Below are 25,746 nucleotides of genomic sequence, written 5' to 3'. Positions count from 1 at the left end.
CTCTCTCTCTCTCTCTCTCTCTTCTCTCTCTCTCTCCTCTCTCTCTCTCTCTCTCTCTCTCTCCTCTCTCTCTCTCTCTCTCTCTCTCTCTCTCTCTCTCTTCCTCTCTCTCTCTCTCTTCTCTCTCTCTCTCTCTCTCTCTCTCTCTCTCTCTCTCTCTCTCTCTCTCTCTCTCTCTCTCTCTCTCTCTCTCTCTCTCTCTCTCTCTCTCTCTCTCTCTCTCTCTCTCTCTCTCTCTCTCTCTCTCTCTCTCTCTCTCTCTCTCTCCTCTCTCTCTCTCTCTCTCCTCTCTCTCTCTCTCTCTCTCTCTCTCTCTCTCTCTCTCTCTCTCTCTCTCTCTCTCTCTCTCTCTCTCTCTCTCTCTCTCTCTCTCTCTCTCTCTCTCTCTCTCTCTCTCTCTCTCTCTCTCTCTCTCTCTCTCTCTCTCTCTCTCCCCCCCCTCGCAGTCATGTGTGCAGCTTCCTTTGTGTGTACGCACATAGGAAGATGGTGTTTGATCTGTGAAGCGCCACAGTTCCATACAAAGATTTTTGTATGAAAAAAAGATCATTTTCATAAACTGTGGGTGGGAGATAGCTATTGACATTAAGCTAAGGATTATATATTGTACAAGTGTAAAGAAAGAAGGACTCATTATATTAAATGCTTTCAATAATATGAAGTAGAAATAGGGGGTGCCCCACATTTCATTAATATGAAACTTTAATGTCATTTTTATTGATATAGTTTTGAAGTTTGCTTTGTTATTACAAAATGCAAATCTATGTAAACTGCAATCTTGTGGTAGAAATATATATATATATATATATAGGTTACCCTAGTTGAATTTTAATTTTATAATTTTTACCGTAATCTTCTTTTGTATGATAACATACTTTTTTTTGTTTAGCTTATTGTTTTTCAGTTTTCAATACAAGCCAGTTTTGGTTAATTAATTCGTGTAGGATGTTTGTATATTTTTTAACTTCATCATTGTAATTTAAAATACAATATCTTTTATTAAAATGGGAATGCAAGGAAATCTCATTTTTACTTCCTTGTACAAAGTAAAGGAAATATTGTGATCATAAAAAATTTCGGTTTTAAGACTTTAACGGAAATATCCATTTTAACCATCCCTGGATCCATTTTGATTAGTTTCGGTGTGACATTGTATGTTTTTACATACATATGTATGTAAAATACATAACTCAAAACAATTAGCCATAGGATGTTGAAATTTTGGATTTACGATTGTTATAAGATCTAGTTGTGCACTACCCCTTTTGATTGCAATTGACTGGACCAAAAGTATCTAAAAAAGCCCAAAATACAAAAAATCTGGAGTTTGGGTATTTTCTTAACTGCAATAATAAGCTCTCATTTAGAGCTTTTCAATGATATGCCATAAGTGGTATTTACTTTCATCGGTTCCAGAGTTATAGCCAAATAAAATTTTAATTAATGAAATATTTGAATCTTACAAGGGGAAGGCACATCGGTTTAAATCCGACTTCATCTTTTGTTTTTTTTTTTAATTTTTTTTCAATATATTGATTAAAAAAAAAAATTGTATGTAATTTAATATGCGTGCAAGGAAGTCATGTGATGTTCACTTAAGATTTTTTGTTTTAATAGGAAGACAAAAATAAACACAAAACAAATTTATAAATTGATTGATTTATAAATCAATCGGTCTGTAAAGTTTATTGTTACACAATGTAACATTTAATCTATACAAATCACCTCGATAAAGTTATACATTTCTCACTAAAGTACTTTTTTCATGTACTGCTTTGTATCCTAACCAGTATTTTATTTTTCAATAATTTAACATTTTTTATAAATTAACAAAAAAATTTTACATTCTAAATTTAGATTAGTCTGAAAAAATCGTGACGGAGGAAGTAGAAAGAAGAAAGTAGGAAGTAGAAATCCTACTGGAAGAGAATTTGTTTGTCTTAACATATAGGTTGTTTAATATTTAAAATTTGGGATAACAGAATGGTAGAACACTGGTTTTCTAATCAAAGGATTACTAATTATTTCAAATAAAATTATGTATTAACCGCAGCTATGTGTACTTCCTGATTTTCAATCGCTATGTATTTCTTTGTGAGAAAAGTCTGAGTGCTGTCGAATGTAATCAAATAATATTTGGTCTTGTCTGATATGTTGGGAAACTTAATCTCCCAAAATTGCTGAATTTCTGGTGACATATAAGCAATAGAAATTTTGCTACCCATTTTAGATCTTACAAGATGTTCACGAAGTACAGCATCGTACTTTGTGATTAAGTGCAGCAATTCTAAAACGTTGCCTCGATTAACGCTGATATTGTTTACTCTGTGACCACCTTGTTTGGATTCACATGTTTTCTTCATACTTTTGCTTGATGTAAACATGGCCTTTCATTTTTTATTTTTTATTAATGAACCAGCTGAGCTTAGGTATTGTTAAGCAATTATTAACTATAATTTCACTTTTCTTTACAATGTCATTCAATTATGAATGAACAAAAATATTACATTGTAGTTTTTTTCACTACATTGAAACTGGGTTCGTAACTTATGTTAACACCTTTATTTACATAATATTAGTGCAATTTAGTTTTACTTTGGTTTTTGGCCACATTAGTTAATTGTAATCATAATGGATAAAGTACAATTAAGACAAATAAAATAAATTAAGGCTTTCATTGCAAGAATTAGAACACTCAAAAAGATTTAACACATTCAAAAATTACAGTATTTACATATGGCACTATGAGACGAAGCCTTAGCCATTATTAAAAAACTTCCAATAAACAATGAAAATTAAATCGCATTAGATTTATTGATAAAACAATTTGATAACAAATGTATGATTGCATATTATTTTAATACAGATCGCATTTTAAAAATATTTTTTAAAAGATAATCATTAGATCCTATTGACATTTCATTTGTCAACTCATTTGAGGCATTGAAACTCCCAGTTAACAAGGTTAGAATATAATACTGCCAGATTATGGAACGAAAGATTATCAAATAAGGGGTTTTCAAAAAGTATTACAACTCAGTTCAGTATTGGAAATGTTAAAGGACAAGATTACAACAATGCATTTAAGTCTCATCGCAAACATCCTACTTCAAACATTAACAAGATTCATAAACAACATAATGTTATTATTCTAGATCTAACTTTAAGCATTGTTTATTTTGTAAGTTCAGTCATCAGTTACAAAAATGCTATAAGTTTTTCCAATGATGAATGAAGATACTTTTTAAAAAATAACTGTCTCATATGTTTTCACAGAGGTCATAGTATCAGTGTTGCTCAAGTAACTTATGTGATTTATGTGAACGACACTACACACTCGTTCATACTGATAAGATAAGTAATGATAAATTTAATAATAATGACTTGTTTACAATTAAACAAAAATGTAATTTTGTATACTGCTGTATGTAATGTAGACAATGTTTTTGGTCATTCTTATTTGTGTAGTCTTGTTAGACTTAGGCATATACGTTTGTTTGCAAATTGGGATTTCAATTCAATAAACATTTGCCTATTTCAGGCATAAATAATGCATTAGTCAAATCTGATTATGGTGTGGTACTTCGTTGCATTCACGATAAAAAAACGTTTCATTCAAGGTGTATTGTGCTGTTTTGCCAGACATAAACTAACCTTCCATTACATAGAGTTGAAACTTACTAATATCGATATTTTAATTGAGCCCAATTTTATTTAGATATTATATTATCTTGTCCTAATTTATTCGAGATTTAAGATATCCTGTTATTCAAGAGACTAAGCTAGGATGTATTCTTAGCGGTTGTCTTCCTACTAAATTTAAACATAAGAATTTAAACTATTACATCCCATTTTACAACCAACAATAACTCAGAACATTCAACTATGTTTGAAAATTTTTGGAAAATTCTTGAAACTGATTCTAATGTTTGTTAATGAAACTTCTACATGTCAAACACACTTCCAACTTAATACCTCTAGGAACAATCAAGGCAGATTTATCTTATTACCACGTAAATCTGATAAACCCCAGCTAGGTGAATCGTTCATTAACGCTAAAAGTAGGCTTTTAATCTGAAATGAAGATTATGAAACAAATCTTAAAAGGGAATATTCTGCCTTTATGCAAGAATACTTAAGATTAGGTCATATGTCATTACTTAATTCTGATAATTTATCAACTAATGAATCAGATGTACATTACCTCAACACCCAATATTTAAGCCCACAAGTCTAACAACTAAAATTATTTATTTGTGCTCATGAACTCAATTACGTTTTATTATTCATGCTTTTTGTTAGTTCTAACTTCCATGTTAATAATTATTTTTAATATTAGTAAGGCATACTGCTTATTGCTGAATAAGAAGCATCAGATTTACCCAATCTAGCTATGTATATATATATATATATATATTTTAATGGTTTGCTTGAAGTGTTTAATACTAGTACTTAAAGAGATGTAAGAACATTTTCTTCCTCACACAAATGATTTAAATGTAAACCTCAAAAATGTATGTTTATAAACCCAAATTTATAATAATGCTATTGTGAAATGCATAATGGATTTATTTATTGAACATTATTACAAAAAAATGACAAAACTACTAAAGTTATTAATAATTGAGTTTCAGATTAACGTAATTTTTCTTCCACGTCATGTATAGCTAATTATTGGCTCCTTCCTGTAGTAAATAGGAATGAAATAAAATTAGCTGTATATGGCATTTTGGAAGAAACAGTTTCATTAATCTGAGACTGGTAGTCAAACTTTAAACCTAATATGGATTCAATTAAAAGTAAAACAAATGAATTTAGAGAATTAAAACTACATTCAGATTTTTAAAGGAAGACAAAATGGAAGAAGTTAATGAATAAATTTTTCTCCAAGGGAAGTAATTTCGTTATATCATTTTAAAACAAATTTTAACTTTTCCCTTTTACTAAACAATTCAAAATTTATTTTTATTTGTTATTATAAGCTCAAGTTATGTCACTTGAACATTCTCCAAAATTCTACTTATCTACTTATCTTTTTTTTATCTTTCTTTTATCTTTTATCAATATGTTTAATAAGTACTACAGGTTAATTAATTCTTCTTAACATTATATCTTCTCATATTTTTTATAGAAGATCGGTGCTTTGGCATCGTTGTTGTCTGTTACTACCTTGGGTTTCATGTTGTCCTTCCCTCTCTTCTATTTTGTCACCGTTTCATCTCTGTGTTTTGTTGAAATCATTAACACATCCCTGTTATATTTCCATTTCAATATTTCTTTTTTTGTACCTGAACATTGGGGTATAGACTATATCACCTTTTTTCAATTTGATTTCTGTTAATTGTTTTGGATTTCTATTTTCATTAACCCTTAAGGTACTAACAAGATGTGTATAACAATCGAGTAACTGAGAAACCAACGATACACTTTTGTATCAACTGTCACAATAAAAGATCGTCCAGCATCAAGTAATGGTCCAGAAAGCTCCAACAAATATGTTTCTGGAACTGCTCTATTCTTTTCCAGCATATATAATGAGATTCCTTGTGAAGCCAAAGACAAGGAATTAATTTGGAATGTTTCATCCCATGCTGTTTTTTTTTTTTGTTTGAACAGTATTGATGAAAGACAAGCCATACTCTTTAGGCATTATTTTTTATTGATACACCTTTCTTAATGGGAAGCAAGTCGATGAGTTGTTGAACTTTGTACAGTGTGTCACCTTCTGATGCATTTCCATTATTTGAACCATGGAACATTCTCAAAAGAATCTGAAATCTGTTTCCTAACATGGTTAGAATACAACAGACTTGCTTTATACTCACCATTGTATAAAGACCAATCCACAAAATATCCCAAAGAAATTTTCATTTTATTTGTACTGGTTGGATGAATCTTTTATTCTGCATAATGATTTGTCTCGACTAATAAATTAAAAATGGCATCATTGATGAACAGTACATAAATAGCTTTCTTGGGAGTTGGTGCCTGTACCTTCACTGGAAGGTCCCCATAAGATATCATCTTGTATCTAAGTTATTAATGCAGTTAGGTTAGATTCAGTATCTCCATTGTTTTCATGTCCTAGTGCCTTGTTGAATACCTGGAGCGTTGGAGGCTCCAGTGATGCACACTTCATAACACTGAGATCAGAAATACAAGAAATCGGAGTATTGTTGCCGTTACTTATATCAGCTGAATTACTAGCAGAATCATACAAATTCATAGTTCCATCTTAACTTTCCTCAATCGCTTTCTATAAACCTCTGATTTTTGTCCTGTTATTTAGAACTGCTTTGTTAAATTCTGATTTTTATTCAGGGTTTTCATCAGAATCTGTGCTAAAATCAGCATTATCAGTAGAACCATTTAAAAATACATCATTCAATATACAAGAGATTCCAAATTGCACGGCAATCTCTGGGGAGATGATTCTATTGCCTAATATAAGAAAAAAAGTTCATATAAACATAAGTCAGAAAATGGTTAGTTAGCAAAAGCAAAACATTTAGCCCTGGATTCTGCTCCCTTTGTGAAATTAAACAGTTTCAATATTCTTGTGTGTAAATTGAGGGGTAAATTTGGTGCTTCCTTGTGGTGTTTCATCTAAGAAATTGAATAAAAATGGACCTCACTTAGTTTTTAAGAAAATCTTTCAGAGAGATGGGTTCGAGAAACAAGTTTTGCTTAAACCACAATGATTTTATTTTGTAAAAGATGCTAACGCTGAAGAAGCAGTATTGAATGTTGTGGAAGTATCTCCCACCTCAAGCACCAGAAGGTTGTAACATCGCTTTCATGTTTCACATCCAAGCGTGTGACATGAGCAGTCAAGCAATAACACCAATTATACCCTTAAAATGCAACATGTATACAAGAGTTATTACCACTTGATTTTGATAAAATGGATGAAATTTTGTCAACGGTTGATTAGAAATTGTGAACATCATCCCAATTTCCTAAATAATATTCTAATTACTGATGAATCCTGTTTTACAAGAAATGTCATTGTAAATTATCATAATACTGTCACTTTGACAAAAAAACTTATCAGTCTGCTGCAAGTCATTTCCTATGCACGTTTATTTGGTTAATGTGTGCTGTGGTCTTGATGATAATTTCATAGGCCCCTTTTTTTATCACTAAGCTTCAAAGGAGTTTGGTACTTGCATTTTTTTAAGACAATACTAATGTAACTTTTGGAAGATATTCCACTTGCAGATAAGAGTGGAGATATGGTTTTTCAATGATGGCACAACTTTTAACGCACCGAGTTGGTCTAGTGGTGAACTCGTTTTCACAAATCAGCTGTTTTTAAAGTCGAGAGTTCTAAGATTCAAATCATAGTAAAGGCACTTTTCTACAAATTTGAGCACTAAATCATGGATATGGGTGTTATTTGGTGGTTGGGTTTCAATTAACCAGACATCTCAGAAATGGTCGACCTGAGACTGTACAAGACTACACTTCATTTATATTCACACATATCAACCTCATTCATCCTCTCAAGTAATCGTAACTGTGGTTCCAGTGGCTAAACACAAAAAGGAAAAAAAAAAGGCGCACCTGCTCACTACTGTCGTGATGTGATGAATCATTTAAATAACAGTAAGCAATGGATTGGTCAAAACGGACCAGTAAAATTGGTTATCTTGATCTTCTGATCCCATGTCATCGGACTTTTTCTTTGGGGTTGGATGAAGTCGTTAGTCTATTCGCTTATGTTGGCATACAAGAATTGAAACATCGTATGGTAGTAGCTGCAACTACTACTATTAGGAATAATAATGATGCTATTAGACATCCCAGCCAGCATGGATTTGCTGAGCTGAAATATACATTGAACAGAATGGCGACCACATTGAGCAACTGCTTTGAAGAAATGTTTGTAGATTTATCAAGAACAGTTTTGATATTTGATCATTTTTAGAAAAAAACAAGAAGTATGTAATTTTTGTTTTTTAAAATGTATTACTTTCCCATTTAGTGCTACAGCTGTAGGAGGGAAAGTATTGTAATGGTCCAATTTGGGCATATGCGGTTTTCACCGGATGGAAATTTTACATCATTCATATGTACTTGTGTGTGTTCGGTGTCTCACACTTCATATCTCCAGAACTACTGGACCAAATTTAACCAAACTGTCAGATTACTTCTGTACAGAGGGCATTGATGCCATTAAATTTTCAGCTCCCTACCCAAAAAAATGCCCTAAATTAGTGGCTAAGTGATTATACTGGATCTGTAGTACCCCCCTGTCACCACAAGGAGTGGTTGTGTAGCACTGATGTAAAGCAGTAAGTGTGTGCATTGTAATTAGTGTTAATAAATTAAATAAACAAAAGAATATTATATTTAAATAAAATTATAAATATTTTAAATTCAGTTGTGTGTTAGTGTGTGTAAGTTGCATATTATAAAAAAGGCATATGATGTGAAAGTCCTACAACTACATTATCAGCTTTTTTATTCATTTCTTTGTTTTGTTATGGTTTTTATTTGTTTTCATTTACATTAAATTGTTCATACATTGATGAGAATTGTTCTATTTAAAATCTTATCACATTTCTGATCCAGATTGTGCAATATGTTTTTTAAAGTTCCAGAATTTGTGTGTAATTTTAATAGATGTTATTTATATTAATTTTCTTAGAAGTAGATTCTCTGTAAAGTTAACTAGAATTTTTCATTCAGGTTTTATATATATATATATATATATATATATATATATATATATATATGAGGTTATATCAAATATAACCTCATTCAGGCCACCATAAAATATTAAACCAAGAATAATCATTAAGGAATTGCAAGAGATAATTTATTTTTATTTTAGTTTTTTTTTTTTTTTTACAGATAATGAACGAGCCTGTAAATAATTCTTTTAATAATGAAGCTCTGCCTCTTAGTAAAAGTATTAAATTAGAGAATGAACCGGATAATGTAGGAGACATGATATGAATTTTTTTACCAAATCACAGGACGGGAACGAATACATCATTTGATCATGTAAGTTGTTAATTTTTTGTTTATTTGACTGTCTGAGGATTATGAAGCAATATTTTGCATTCATTCCTCATATTTCTGTGTTTTCTTTACTGATTTTCCATCAATTTTTCATTCTTTTATTCTTTTATTCTTTGTTTTTGCCTTCTCTCTTTGACCAAATGTTGTTTTTTGTTTCTCCTTCTCTTTGAAATCCATGAAATCTTGTAGTGATTTTCTGAACATTGTTCTATATTGCACGATCTCCTTCAGATATCTTCATTTCATTTAGAAACACTGAAATTTATTGATTTGCATTGTTTTTGCTGTAAATATAGTTGAAGATCTTTTTTCTGAGCTTGAAAAAAAGATTTGGCTCTTCATTTTTTGATGTAATCTGACATTTTCAATTTCATTGTGTTTGTAAATATCTTTATTACTTCTTAATTTGCATCCGTTTCTTGTATTTTTAGTAGTTGTAGCATTTTTCTCAAGTTTTTACTTGCCTTTTTTTTTTTATTTGACTTATTTCATCTGATTTCAAACTAAAGATGCATCTGATGCAAACGGGTCCTCCCCAGTTTTATTTAGTGGTGTGTTCAAATTTGTTTCATCTTCTTCCCATTCTCTTATTGCTTTCGCTAGGACACAGATAAAATATTTTTAAGCTAATTCATTCCCTTGTCTTACTAATGTTTTAATTTCTAATTCTTCTGACACCTCTAATTTTATATTTGTTAGAGTCTGTTTAATAATGTAAAATTGTTTTGGGATTTATACCAAATAATAAGGTTGTTGTTAAATGAAGAAGAAATTCTGTAGATTGAGTTGTAACTCTTTTTGAAATCTATGAAGACAATTACTTAGTTTTTATACCTTGTCATTTTTCCCTTATTTTTTTAAGGTTCAAGATTTGTTCTGCACTTCTGTTTCTGAATCCTTCTTGGTATTCTCCCAGTTAGCGTTTACAATTAATTTCATCTATTTGGAAGTGCTTGGATGTTTATCAGATGTAAGAGGGAAATCCTTTTGTTGTTATTTATTCTGTTTTAACTTTTTATTTGTGTAGTGGATGTATTATAGCATTTTTCAGTCTTGTGAAGTTTTTTTCAGTTTTTCATATCTCTTCTTAGAAGAAGTTCTTCACTTTTTCTTGGCTGTTTTCATGATTCTTTCTCTAATTTTGTTGCACTCAAGCATTCACCTTGTTTAATTTCTGGCTAATCTTTCAAAGTACTTCCTACAATTTTGCAATTGTCTTTGTTGTTAAGACCTAACTTTCCATTTTTATCCAAAGAAATGGCTGGATGATTAACAGCAATTTACCTCTTTATTTATTCAAATAAACAGGCATGAAATCCATTAATACAAAATCATATAAAAAAATAAAACAATAACAAAAGATTAATAGTTAACAAAATTAACATTCATAAGATAGAATAGGTCTTGATTTATTGGCAAATATTAAATCTATCCTCATCAGATGTGATTCAATACTTGCTACTTTTAACAAATTTGAAATATGAATTAAGTTATGATGAGCAAAGTGTATAGAATTACTGATTTTATAGGCAGCACATTTAAGAAAGATTGTATGAGGTATGTCTGATAAATTTAATTGCAAATCAGTAAAAGGTCACCAGAAAACAAGAGCAATAATTTAGTACTGGATATAAAAAAGCATAACCGTAAAGTTCTGAAGAGTTAATATTTCTAAAATTTGTAAAGAATAACATTTAAAATTTTGAATGATTTAGATAAGTATAACCAATGTATTTACTTAGGATAACTTTATCAAAATTCAGGGTCATTCATGGGAACTGGATGTTTTTGAAGTGGGTTGTACTCGGGCGTTTGTGGTGGGAGGGGCACGTCTTTAACAGTAGCTGTCTTTTGTGTTGTAATATTACTCAGTAAATAGTTATGTCAACATTAGCAGACTTTCCAAATTGAATATGAAAACATTCTTTTTAAGTTACAAGAAATAACATTTGTCGCATCACTTTTGCATAGAGCTCAAGTCAATTTGAAGTAATTGAATATCAACTATATTGTGTAATAGGCTTAAACAATTTCATATCATTTGCAAATAAAAATAAAAAAAATGGGAATAGTATATTATTAAACTAATGTCATTTATAAATATTGTGAAAATTGGAGATCCCAGATGCATGCCTTGTCACACTCCACATGTAACGTAAAAGGCTTAGAGGTAAAATTACCAATTTTAACACAGGGAATTCAGTTTGTAAAATAAATATACTCAGACAACAATTTATTATTAAATCCACATAAAACAAGCATTCTAATAAGTAATTTTATATTGACTATATCAAATGCACCATGAAAATATTTAAAAATTGCTTCTAGATATCTTCCATATGTGCACATAAGTTAATTTGTGTAATTTACTTTCAAAAAAACAAGTTGTTCAGAAGTATAAATTACCGTATGCATGTTCTAATTTTCATACAAACTAAATTATCTAAGAGTTCGGCAGAAACATTGCATTTGCTGATAGGACAATAATTATTGATATCTGAATGTTACGACTAGTAAAAACACCAGAATTCAAATAACTATTGAAGAGTTTAGTTAAGAACTGTACAAAAAAGGCAGAGCATTTCTTAACTAAAAGAGGATGAATATTTTCTGGGTCCATCAAAGAATTATCATTAAATTGACAAATGGTCTCATCAGCACCATTCTTAGTTAAAGTAATTTAACTGAATTAATTAATCATATTAGTTAAATGTAATATCAGTCTAGGAAAAATCATTGTTAATATAGACAGTCTCACATTTTTAGCAAAACGTTCTACAATACCATCGCCCCCAGCATATTCATTTTAAAAACAAATATGAAATGGATGAGATGTATTGTTGTCTATTTTATTAGCAAATTAAAAAAAAATATTTGGGAACAGTATATAAAAATTTCTCATAGTATTACATTCAATTTGTTTTTAAATAATTCTTAATAAGTAGATATGTGTTTTATTTGAAGCCTATACAACTTTTCCTTATTAATATTTGCGATAATAAGTTCACTACAGAAATGCTTCAGAAAATTAATTTTTTTTTGTAACTACTTTTGTTGTATATGTATCAACAATGTTAATATATAATCAGCTCAATCCATTTAAAGTGACCCAAAGGTGGTTGCTTGACCAATTCAAATAAGAATGAAACTTACCCACTTGTTTTCTATGTATCTCAGGACCTTAAAACTAATTTCTCTAAATTTTTTATTTAAGCAGTTTATCTATGGCGGCCATTTTTGTTACGGTGCGCCCACCTATTCTTGTGATTGCAAGGGTGTATGGCAAACATTGTAACTAAAAACCTATTGATCCTGGAAGGTTAAAACAAAAAGCATTTTATTCATATTTTCTCAAGGTAAAAGGTTGCTCTAGTGATTTTTTTTACCTATCTCTCTTCTTTCTATGAGAAAATTACCCTCAAATAAAGCTGAACATGAAAAACTGTGAAATTTCACTTTTGGTAATTGTTTTCGAGAGGCAGGGATGGCTTACACAGTTTTTTGAATTATTTTTTTATGTATAAGTATATGTTAGTAGTTTTACCGTAAATCATATTAATGATGATATACTTACCCCTAAATTTTTATGAATTTTTGAAAACTAATTTTTATTTAAAAATTCAGATTTTGGCTTCAAATAACTCTGATGAGGCTGATGATAAAAATCTCAAATTTGTACAACTTAGTGTTCTTGTAGATGTTTATGGCAAATTAGAAAAGTTTCTTGTGCTCACATCTTTATAGAGTGTCACAAATTTCATCTTGTGTTCAGGAGTTTTTTTAAAATAAGTTTTACTTAATAATATTATATTTGCAAATTTTAAATCAGTTAAATTTTTACATTATTTTCTAGTAATTTCGCATAAAACAATGTCGTAAAACAGTGTATGGAACCAAAAGAACTCACTAAAATTTGTAAATTTAATGTGAAAACAACTTATTTTTTATTTGTTAATTCAGATGTTGTCACTAATGTTTGGAAATGTCTTCAAAAAGAGTTAAAATTTCAAAATTCAGTCACCTGTATGGACAGCTCTGTTGTGACCCTTTGAGAACTCATAAAAAAAACAGTTAAGAATAACTTAAGACAAATAACATTAGAGCAAGCTGTTAAAGAACACATTTTTCCAAATGTAATTTTAGTTCCTGGAAATTATCTTTCTGTAAACTATTTCAAAATTATTTTTTCTCGGCAGAACAAAAAACTATATGAATTCAAAAACCAAGTGCAATACATTGCTCCACATCACAATTTTGAACAATTTGATGCTGCTTGTAGCATTTTGGGTGTATCAACTCCATCAAAACTGAAAACATTCAGTATGGATCAAAGGCCATCAGCATTCAAATTTAAAATAAATACGGTGCCACAATAAATAAAACTTTCATTGCTACAAAAACGCTATTTCATTGAAGTACAATTTAATTTTTGCTACAATTTATTTTTTATTCCATAGTGTTTACAAAAATGAACCAATACAAAAATAAAAATGAATTCTTGAAAAATCATTTAGGCTACTTATTGAAATTTCAGTTTTGGTAAGTTTTGCTAAAATTTTTGTATCAAAATTGTATTTGGATACTGGTATTGGTTAAGTTATTAAATTAGATGTATCATTAATAATTTTAAAAAACTATTTTAAAAATATTGAAAACATCAACTTCAACACAAGAAACTTTCTATTTGCCATAAACATCTACAAAAACAGTCCAACAATTGTGCAAAATTGAGATTTTTATCACCAGCCCCATCAGAGTTATTTGAAGCCAAAATTTTAATTAAAAAAAATAATTAGTTTTCAGAAATAGATAAAATTTTAGGGGTAAGTATATCACCATTAATATTATTTATGGCAAAACTACTAACATATACCTACATAAAAAAAATTATTCAAACTGTATATGCCATCCCTGCCACTTGAAAAAATTACCTAAAGTGAAATTTCACACAGTTTTTCATGTTCAATGTTATTTGTAATTTTCTCATAGAAAGAAAAGAGATAGGTAAATAAGTCACTAAACCAGTCCTTTACTTTGAGAAAATATGAATAAATCGCTTTTTGTTTCACCTTTCTAGGACCAGTAGTTTTTTAGATACGATTTTTTCCGTAAACCTTTACAATTACAGAAATGTCTGTGCACACCGAAACAAAAATGGTTGCCACAGGTACTGTGCTTAAATAAAACATAAATAAAAAAATAGTGAAACAAGTGGGTAAGTTTCATTCTTTTTTGAATTTTTCAAGCAACCAGTTTATGTTTTTCTAGGACATTTCAAAAGGATTGACTCAGTTGCATTTCCTCTGCAAAAATTTCTATATCATGATCAATATTAAATCCTGGTCAGCATGGCATTTTTTCATACACTACAAAATTTGATTCCCATGTTCTATGCACAAGCTTCAAGCTTATGGGGTGTTGTATAAAAAATGAATAATAATAAATAAATATTATTTAGGGATCAAACTTTAGTAAATGTTTAATCTTACAAAATTAATATTTTTGTAATCTGGTATGTATTTATCAGATATAAGATTAGAATCCAAAATCTTAGGTAAGATTATCTCTAACGGTAAATTATATTTTATTTATCACGATAAAAAATTCCATCATAAGAAATATGAATGCTACGTCAGTAAGATTAGAAAAAACCAATCACGTGAATTACCACAACAATTTAACAATTTATTTGATTGTAAAAGATTACAATTTGTAGAAGAATCTTTAAGGTGAGAAGCTAAATTTGGATAACATTTATAAAAGAAACTTTTTCTAGGTTTTCCCATACAAAACCTCGCACATTAAAGTCACTTAATAATAATAATAATAATAATAATAATTGAACTATGACTGCACTGTTAATGTGTGTGGTAAGTGAATTAAAGATACAATTTATCTTTAACCATTCATGGGGCTCATCATGTTCTTCCCAAGGCAGTGTGGTTGATCAACTGAGGCAGAACTTAGATTTCTGCTTATTGAACGATGAATCTTACATGTTTGTATCATCTTCATCAGGTACATTTTCGTGCATCGATCTGTCGTGTTCAGCATCCCTACTTCCTTGTCTTAACTGGCGTGTTTCCAAAAACATTTTGTAAGCGATCATAGACTTGTTATCTCAATCGATAGTAAGGGTTTGTCTCAGTTAGCTACGCAGAAGGATGGTTGGGAAAGCAGACTGGATCAGCTACAAAGCTTCAATTATCCAATACAACAAAAGTGGTGATGTGATCTACCAAATTTCCAATTTTTCACCCCTGATACTTGATAGTGAAAGTGAATATATCCCTCTAACATCTGGAAAATCAAGGCACCCGCTGTTCTGAAAAACAGAAATTGATAGAATGAAGAATGCAGAAGTGCATTAAGGGATCGTTGCAGTGCTTTGTGTCCTTTCAATCGGCCTATGATAAAATGCTTTGCGCCTACTGCAATGTGAAAGCTGTGTGCAATCGAGTGTTTCAATGTGCTAAACAGAAATCATGGCTAAATTATGTCAGTACCATTTCTCAGACAATTGCATCATCTGTTGTTTGGAGAAAAGTACAGGCCATGTGCGGGTCAGGACAGTCACCACCATCAATTGGACTGAAAAGCAACGGCATCCTCATTACTTTACCAACGGCATCCTCATTACCTTACAATTGGTGTGGTGAACGTGCTTAGTTACTCTTTTAGGTCAGTTTCACTTATCATCATACTGTCCTGAGTTTATGAATTATAAGTTGCAGGTAAAAAGTGTGCCTTTTATTAGCGAAGAATTGCATAATGAATTAAAAGTTGCTTTTTCTTCTCATTACGGGAGGTGTGCCTTGAATATTTCCCATGATATTTCCACTGGAAATGCTATATAATATCGATCATATAGTTGCCTTGGAATCTGCTATTCAAAACACCTTTCTACTTTGCCAATGCCTGGTTGCTGTATTTTTTGATGTCCAAAAGAAGTATGTCACGCCTTGGAGGAGAGGAATTCTAAATACACTGTGTGAATGCAGTATTCTAGAAAATCTTGCATTTATCAGGGGTTTCATCCTGTCAGCCGTTTTGAGTAGTCAGCCCTTTTGAGTAGTCGGCCCTTTTGAGTTTGAGTTGGAAAGACGATATCTGAAAATTTCACACTAGAAAACTGAATGCTTCAGGGAATTGTCCTAAGTGTTACTTTATTTGCCGTAGCTATAAATATTAAAACTAACTCTTTATTTGTTGATGATTTTTCAATTTACGTAGCATCTAGAACTTTGTAACTACTAGCGAGAGACTGCTCCAAAATAAAATAACCCATTTAGAATTGTGGTGTAAAATGACTGAATTTGCATTTTCTCCAGGGAATATGAAATAACATCTACTTTTAATTTTGAGGGAAGATACTGACCCTCAATTGTTTTTGCATGGTGAACCAGTTGAACTATACACAGTGGTTAGATTTTTAATAATGTTGTTTGATCAATGACTAATGTCTGTAACATTTTTAAAGGAACTGAAAGTAAAATTTTAAAAACGATAGACATGCAGAGAGAGTTTTATCTAATAATCGATGAGGAGCTGATTGAGTATGCATGTTGCACTTTTACTGAGTTCTAGTCCATTCTTACATGGAGTACAACTGTGTAGCTTATTCATTCAGTTAGTCCACCATTCTTAGAATGCTAGCTAGATGTAGTTTATCATTCATTCATCCATCTTACTACAGGTGCATTTCATTCAAGCCCTGCTGAAAGTGGCAAAATGCCATTAGAATAGACAAAACCAAATGATCTGTACTTAGCTCATATTAAAGTGCAACAAAATCATCCAATTTTTGATGTAGTGTTCTCTAACGGATATGAATCAATATGAGGAACAGTCGAGATCTACTGCTGGTTTTATTTCATTTTTTGGGTTCTTAGTTTTTAATTTTTGATATTTATTTACATACTATATGATTATCCTTTCTGGCTGATGAAAACGACACTTCCTTGTGCACCCATGAAAAAAGAAAACTGAAAGGATTCAGAACACAGATTATTTTTCACTATAGTAACTCATTTCTTGATCCACTAAGGCATTTTAGAAAAACACAACTCACGGAACAAAACTTGCTGAATTGAAGGATGAACAGTTTAAAACTGACAATAGTAGATTCATGTAGTAATATACACAACCAGTAATGGTGCTAATCGAACCAGTGTTTAAGGTAACACTCAAATAACAAATTCAAACTTGCTCAGTTTGGTTTGTAAGTTGCTCACCGTATGTGTGTTATTTGTTATTGTTCGTCTAGAAATAATCTCTGTTAGTATAGACTAACAAAGATTTGTTAGTCTGATAAACAAAAAGATTTGTTATGTGGTGTTATAAAAATAAATAAACATTAATAATAGTAAATAACTATTATTTAGAATCAAACTTTCATTTGGTAAATGTTGAAGCTTACAAAATTTGTATTTTTAGAATCTGGTATGTATTTATCAGATAAAAGGGTAGAAGAATTCAAAATCTTAGCTTAACTTATTTCCGAAGGTAAATGATATTTATCGTGATAAAAAATTTCTTCATAAGCAATATTAACACAAATGTCAGTAAGATTTAAAAAAACCAAATCAAGAGAATTATTGCTAGACTTTAACAAATTATTTGATTGTAAAAGATTTCAATCTATGGAAAAATCTGTAAGGGGAGTAGCAGCATTTTTAACATTAAATTAGGATAACGTTTAGGAAAAAACAATTTTCTAGGTTTTTTCTATACAAAACCTGGCACAGTCACCTAGTAATAATAATAATTTAACCATGGCCGCACTGTTAATGCATGTGGTAAGTGAATTAAAGATACAATTTATCTTTATAATAAAAATTATAAACATATTTACTTTGTAGCATTCATTTTTTGTTTTGTGTTACAGCCAGTAGAATTATTACAACTGAAAGAGGAATCGTTTGATATTTTTAATGGTGATATTCCAAAAGACCCTCTAGCAATTGAAGAGACCAACTTAGTTAAATCAGAAGGTTTAAAAAATGAAAGTGAAGTGGTAAGGGTGTTATTTAAAAAATAGTTATTTATAGCTCTTAAGGAAATTTTTTATTAGTTATATTATTAGTTAACATCGTACTATGTTCCAAAATCCTGTTTACAGAAAACAATACATGAAATTAATTCTAATTTCATTTCTATCACTTAATTTTGTTAAACCTTTCAATAAAGAACATTTTTACACAAAATCATGATAATGAAGTTTCTATCAAAGGTTTATGAGATAACAAAATTAGTCATCTCATTTCACAAAACTTGAGTGTGCTCTGCTGAAGCAATCAACACAAAAGAAGGCATCACACACTGAACACTTTGTTATCACCTCTTGACAGATTTGCTGAGCTTTCTTTATCTTTGCCTCTTCACTGATCAGCCTTGGTACTGATCCAGTCTTGTAGATCCAACTTGAACTGACTAATTTTCAGATCATGGTCAGACGTGTGTAGAAAATGAATCCTCTCTTCTGTTTTGTTACTGTTTCATCTCTGTATTGTTGAAATCATAACAGGGATGTTGTATCCCTGTTATCTTTCCATTTCAAGAATATATTTTTTTTATTCTTGAACATTCGGCTAACTACCTCACTTTTTTCAGTTTGGTGTCTGTTATTTGTTTTGGTTTTCCATTTTCATTAACCCTTAAGGTACCAACATGTGTATAACAATCAAGTAGCTGGGAACAATTGTGTACAAATTGTCACAATAAAATGTTCATCCAGCATCAAGTAATGGTCCAGCAAGCTCAGACACATAATTTTCTGCAACCCCTTTGCCTGAAACTGCTTCTTTTCCAGCATTTATCATGAGATTCCATGTGTGGCCATAATAGATAAGGCATAATTTGAAAAGTTTCACCCCGTACTGATGTCATTTGTTTGCAGTAACAAAAAACAAGCCCTACTGTGAAAGCAATTATTTTTAATTGATTCATATTTTTTGCTGGGGATTCATTGCATATTGAATGTTTGGGAGAAGCAAGTCGATGAGTTGTCGAACATTGTACGCTTCTTGGAGGTTGGTGTCTGTACCTTTGCTGTTATTTAATCATTAACTAACTGTGGAAAGGCATTGGGAAAAATAACTGGTTTTCACCAGAGGGTCCCCATAAAATATTACCTTATATCTAAATTATTAACTGCAGTGAAGATTAGATTTATTGTTTCTTTCCCTGTTACCATTGTGTTGTGCATTGTTGAAAACATTGGACCGTTGGAGGCACCAATAGTGCATACTTCAAAATACTCTGTTTCATCAGGAATTCAAGAAATCGGAGTATTGTTGCTATTACTTATATCAGCGGAATTACTAACAGAATCAGACAAATTCATAGTTCCATCATAATTTTTGCTTGGCCCACTCTCTATAAACTTTTTGATTTTTTGTTGTGTCATTTACAGCTGGTTTGTCAAATTTTGATCTGTATTCAGGATTTTTATCAAAATAGTTGCCAAAATCAGCATTATCACTAGAATCATTTAAAAATAAATTATCATTCAATATACAAATTGCATGGCAGTCTCTCGGGAGATGATTTTATTGCCAAACGTATGAAAAAATGTTCATAAAAACATAGGTCAGAAAACTGTTTACTTGTGAGATTTGCCTCGCAAAACATTTAGCTCTGCTTTCTTTGTGAAATTAAACTATACAAAAACTTCAGTGTATAATCGTTTTTGGTGCTTCCTTATGGTGTTTGATCTAAGAAATTGAATTAAAGTATTCCCAGACCTCTCTTTCACTTAGTTTTTAATAAGAGTGTGTTAAAAAAGAAACATTTATATTAGAAAATATACTTTTTTTTTAAATTTGGAATAACATAACTTTACCAAGAAACAAAGAAAAATTTCTTGTTAACTTAGCAGAGAATTTACTTTTGAGAAAATTTTTGTAAATATGTCTTAAATTTAAACACAAATCTGAAAAGTTCAACTTTAATTAGAAACAGAACGCACAATCTGGATTGGAAAAGTGATGTGATTTTAAACTGAACAATTTTCAGCAGTGTTTGGGCAAATAATGTAAATGAAAAAAAAGAAGAAAACATATCAATAACAGAAAAAAGAATAAAAATATATTTCAAAAAATACCAACCACATACCTTTTGGTTTTTTCTAAAAATTATTAAACATCAAAACTCTTCTTACTTGATAAATTTGCAAATATTTCTTCAAAGCAGTACCTCAGTGTGGCTGTCATTCTGTTCAATGCATAGTTCAGCTCGGCAAATCCATGCTAGTCAGGCACGTCTAATATCATTATTATTCCCAATAGTAGCTCCTGCTTTTATCTCTAAGCACAGAGCTCAACTCTTTGAAGTAACTGAATATCAGCTACAATTGTAATGGACATAAACTATTTCATATCATTGGACAATAAAAAAAAATGCAAATAACTTATTAAACTGTCATTTATAAGTAGTAGGAAAATTGGTGAACCAAAATGCATGCCGTGTCTTACTCCAGATTCAACATAAATAGGCTTAGAGATAAAATTATCGTTTTTAACACAGAGAATTCTGTTTGAGTGAAATTAATGTATCCAAGAGAATTTATTAAATCCACACGCAGCACGTTTTCTAATAAGTAATTTTATGTTAACTACATCAAACGCACAACGAAAATCTTTATAAATTGCATCAAGATAATAACTGTCATTTAGCACATCAACAATATCTTCCAAATATGCACTTAAGTTCATTTGTCTAATTTACTTTCCAAAAAAACCATGTTGTTCAGAACTATAAGTTACTGTATTCAAGGTCTAATTTTTTCTAACAAACTAACTTATCCAAGAGTTTAGTGAAAAAATTGCATTTGCTGATAGGACAATCATTATTGATATCTGAATGTCACAACTAGGAAAAACACCAGTATTTAAATAACGATTGAAGAGCTTAGTTAAAAGTGAAGCGATCATTATTGTTAAATCTAATTTCAGTCTAGGAAAAATCAGTGTAGATACTTCCAAATTTTTTAGCAAAAACTTCTACAATATCAGCACCTTTATCAGCATACTTATTTTCAAAACTAATAAGAGATGGATAAGATCTACTGTTGTCATTTTTATTAGCAAATTTTAAAAAATCTTTGGGATCAGTATATAAAGATTCCTCAAGTTTAACAATATAACTTAATAATAAATCTTTACGACTAAGAGTATTACGTACAATTTGTTCTTAAATAATTCATAATAAGTAGATCTACATTGTTTTTGAAGCTTATTAATAATTCTGGAAATAAGTTCACTAGAAAGTCACTTATTCTTTTATGTTTACTATTATTTATTAGTATTTTCACTAGAGAAAATTAATTTTTTTTTATAAGTACTTTTGGTACATATGTATTAATATATGGTTGCAATTCCTCAGCAAAAATTTCTATATCATGATCAATATAAATCCCAGTCAGCATGGTATTTTTTCATACACTACAAAATCAATTTCCATGTTCCACACACAAGCTTCAGACTTATATGTTGATATATAAAAAATAAAATAATAAATAAATATTGTTTAGAATCAAACTCTCATTTAGTAAATGTTGAATCTTACAAAATTGATATTTTTATAATCTGATATGTATTTATCACTTATAAGTAGAATTCAAAATTTTAGGTTAGATTATCTCTAAAATATTATCATATGAAATATGAATGCTGTCTGTAAAATTGGAAAACTAAATGAAGTGAATTACCGCAGCAGTTTATGAGTTTATTTAATTGTAAATGATTAGATTTTGTTGAAGAATCTGTAAGGTGAAGAGCTAAATTTGGATGAAACCTGGCACATTAAAGTCACTTAATAATGATAATAATTGAACTATGGCTGCACTGTTAATGTATCTGTGGTAAGTGAATTAGAGATAGTTTTCTCTTCATAATAAAAATGATGAATTATTAATCATAATTATAATAATTAATTTTTTTTTTTAATTTTAATTAAAATATATAATTATTTTTTATTTTAATTTAATAATTATTCATAACAAAATATCATAAATATACTTACTTTGTAGCATTCATTTTTTGTTTTGTGTTACAGCAGAAAGATTTAATGAGACTGAAGGAGGAACCGCTTGATATTAATAGTGATATTCCAAAAGATCCTTTAGCAATTGAAGATACAAACTTAGTTAAATCAGAAAATGTAAAAGTTGAAAATGAAGAGGTAAGGATGTTAGATTTTTCATACAGGGAACACCAATTTTCCAGATTTAGACCTCTAATTACTCCAGCCCATAGCTCAGTCCCATAAAGCAGTGTGGTGTACGTCACTCCCATAAGTAACCTTCTATGATGCAGGGTCGGTCTGCCACTGTTTGGGAGGAGGCGAGTAGTCAGTCTCGCAGTCCTGTCAGATTTTTTAGCCCCTCTATGGCTTGTATTCCAAATCTTAGCCTAGTGTCTATCCATATGATATCCACATCACTTCTATCATCAATCCCTAGCTCCTGTCTGAGAGGAAACAGCTTGTTTATATTGCGAACCTTCTGCACATCCTATCCTGAATGACATGGGCTCTGGGCTTTATGGCTATCCTTTCCAGTATGTTGTAAGGCCTGTCATAAGGATCAATTTCTACATCTGTAATTAGCTTCTTCCAGGATCTCTTTTTAGCTTTGCGAATGCATGTAACTAGATCCTCACATTCGCGATATCTGTCTGCCATCCCAATCTCTTGTCTGCAATCGCGATATCTCTTTAAGGGCATCCCAACCCCATAGGGGAAGACATCCACCTTGTAACATTACCAGTTGCCACACCACCTCCTCTGTTCCGAGCCTTGAGGGGCCTTACTGGAGGTTGTCTTTAGACCCTCTAACTGATTACATCTCACAGTCATCAGCCAGGTCTCGTTCAGGATGCCACTAATGTAAATGCCTCGGCAGACGTTTGCATCAGTAAAATACAAGTCAAATTTTGCCGGAAGCACAGACCCCACGCTTAGTCCAAATTTGACAACACCGTTTGTGACTGTGAATGCCTCAGAAAATGAAAGAGTTATAAGTTAAATCATTGCTACACTCACACCAATCAAATTTATGTTTTACGCAAGGTAGAAATTTAGACCTACATCCAAATAAGCCAACCAAATAAGTTAGGTGACATAATAAGCTAGATGAACTATACCCAATAAATTAGGTGACTTTGTTAGGTCACCTAACAATGTATTGTTAGGTATTGTACTGTTAGGTCACCTAACAATGTATTGTTAGGTATTGTACTGTTAGGTCACCTAACAGGGAATGTAACCTCGTTTTTGTCCGCACAGTAGCCGGGGACAAACCCTGCATTTCCACCTGGTCCCATCATGGAGTCTGTTCAGACAAACAAGATCCAGCGCCACAGATGTCTGCATTAATAACCTTGCCTTGACTGTGAGTCCTAGTGGAGCCCCAATCTGTGGACCACACATTGAAATCACCTGCAAGGAGTGCAGGGCAATTTACAGGAAGATCCCTTGCAATAGCGGCAAATTTCTCTCATACCTCTCAGTTGGGATATTCGGTGATATATAACAAAAGTAGAGGTAAATTCCCCCGACTTGCCCTGATGATGCTCTCCTGCAGGCGCACATCCTGGATGGGTGAAGTCCCACATGTCCAGATGGCGGCACCCCTGTCTCCTGACAATACCACTTTGGTGGTGGGTGAGTGACATATGGCCCTGAGATGAGTATGATATTTGCTCCCATCTCTAAGGCATATCTGGCCAGTAGATCATGAGCCAATACAGCATGATTCAAGTTAACTTGAATTATCCTCATTTCCGTACTTTAATCTGGCCAGTCCTCATTAGCAGTCTCCCTTCCAGTTCCTCTAGGGCATGCAGTAGATCCTGTACATTGTCCTTTGATGCCACAGGACAGACATTTGGAAGTCTCCATAGAGTCTGCTGCCCTGTGGCCCTCACCACCACAGTTACAACATACTCCAGTCCTTTTGTTTCAGCAGCTACTTCTTGCTATGTCGGCTACTGTGCGGACAAAAACGAGGTTACATTCCCTTGTTAGGTGACCTAACAAAGTCACCTAATTTATTGGGTATAGTTCATCTAGCTTATTATGTCACCTAACTTATTTGGTTGGCTTATTTGGATGTAGATTGTAATAAAGATTTCCACCTTAAAATTAAGAAAAATTTCAAATTTAATCAACACGACAATGGTTGTAGTGAAAAAGTTTCACATGTTTAGCATAAGACAAGCTCCATTTGCAATTCCTACAACGTTTTGGTCATCCCAAACCGTAAGAGTTGGTCATATCAAAAATTGTTTCAGACAAAGGTTTTAGGTAATGTTTAAAGAACGACCACTTTAAACATTCGATATTGTGCCTATTAAGGGGGGTATTCGAAACCCATTCTTTCCACCCCTTGAGCCAATGGTTGGTGATATCCAAAGACTTTACTTACATAAGTTTTAGCCTTACCCAAAGAATAGTAGGAACCTTCAACCAATATGATATTTTAAAATTAGAGCGATATTTTTTTTTTTTTTTGAAAAATCCTCACCATTTTTATCCTCATGGTCCGATTTTGGCAGTTAGTGAACTTCGACTTTTTTTTTAGGGAACAATTTGAAAGTGATCGGTGCAAAATTACAACTTCAAAAGGTGTAATTTGGAAACCAAAACATCAAGGAGGTGGAAAAAATCATCTTAAGTCTGAAGTTTGTCCTGTAGGATCTAGAAAAAAATGAATTTTTGTAAGTAATTTGAGAATGGGTGAAAAGAAACTGTAGGAGGCATTGGTCAGTAATTCAAGAGTGCTCAGTAATTCACATGCTCATGTATTAACTTATATATGAATTTTTGGTGAGATATGATGTAGATTTTGTACCTCAATTCTCCTATCTCTTGTAAAAAAATATACTTTCATTTTGTAAAACCATACTTAACTTTTTTAATACTGCTGTTTTAAAACAAAAAAAAAAAACTTTTACTAATGCAAATAATGTGTTTTATATCTGTTTCAGGAAGCTTACAGACTGTGAAAAATGCTCAGAGTAATGCAGTAACAGTACAGGAAAATACTTTGTAAGAGATAAGCCAGAATAATGAGCAAATTACAGAGTATTTCTGAAATATTTTTTCCCTCTAGACAGCACTTTTAGAGGACAAAATTTACAAGGAAGGTAACTGGAATATTTACAAACTGGTAAATGAAGATTTTTGTTTAATACATATGTTGAGATTAGTAAGTGGACAGAGGATCTAAAAGAAATAGCTGATGTGGACACCATATGACTTCCTTCTACACCTATTAAATTACATATATTTTTTATTATTATTGTATTTTAACAAAAATAAAAACCCTAATATTTTCCATCTAATATTTACATCTCATCAGTTATCTAAAATTAATTATAGTAATAAGTTTCATACACTTCATAATTTATCCATCAATTTTAATAATTATGAATTTTAGCAAAATCATAGCAAAGAACTTAATCAGTGATGTAATTTTTTTGTCTATAATGTTTGAAATAATTATTTTTGGAGTAAATGCAATAACTGTTATTTTTCTTTTATATATATATATATAAAGAAAAATAGGATAAACATGAAAAGGTTTTATTGGAAAATAAACTTTTTTTAGGTTTGAAATAAAAAACTTTGTTAATTTACCAATAAACAAATAAATTCTAGTTAACTTACAGAATTTAATGTAGAGAATTTAATTGTGGGAAAATTGATGTAAAT

Source organism: Lycorma delicatula, chromosome 4, assembly GCF_047948215.1.
Source record: "Lycorma delicatula isolate Av1 chromosome 4, ASM4794821v1, whole genome shotgun sequence".
NCBI lineage: Eukaryota > Metazoa > Arthropoda > Insecta > Hemiptera > Fulgoridae > Lycorma > Lycorma delicatula.
This window is presented reverse-complemented; position numbering follows the sequence as displayed.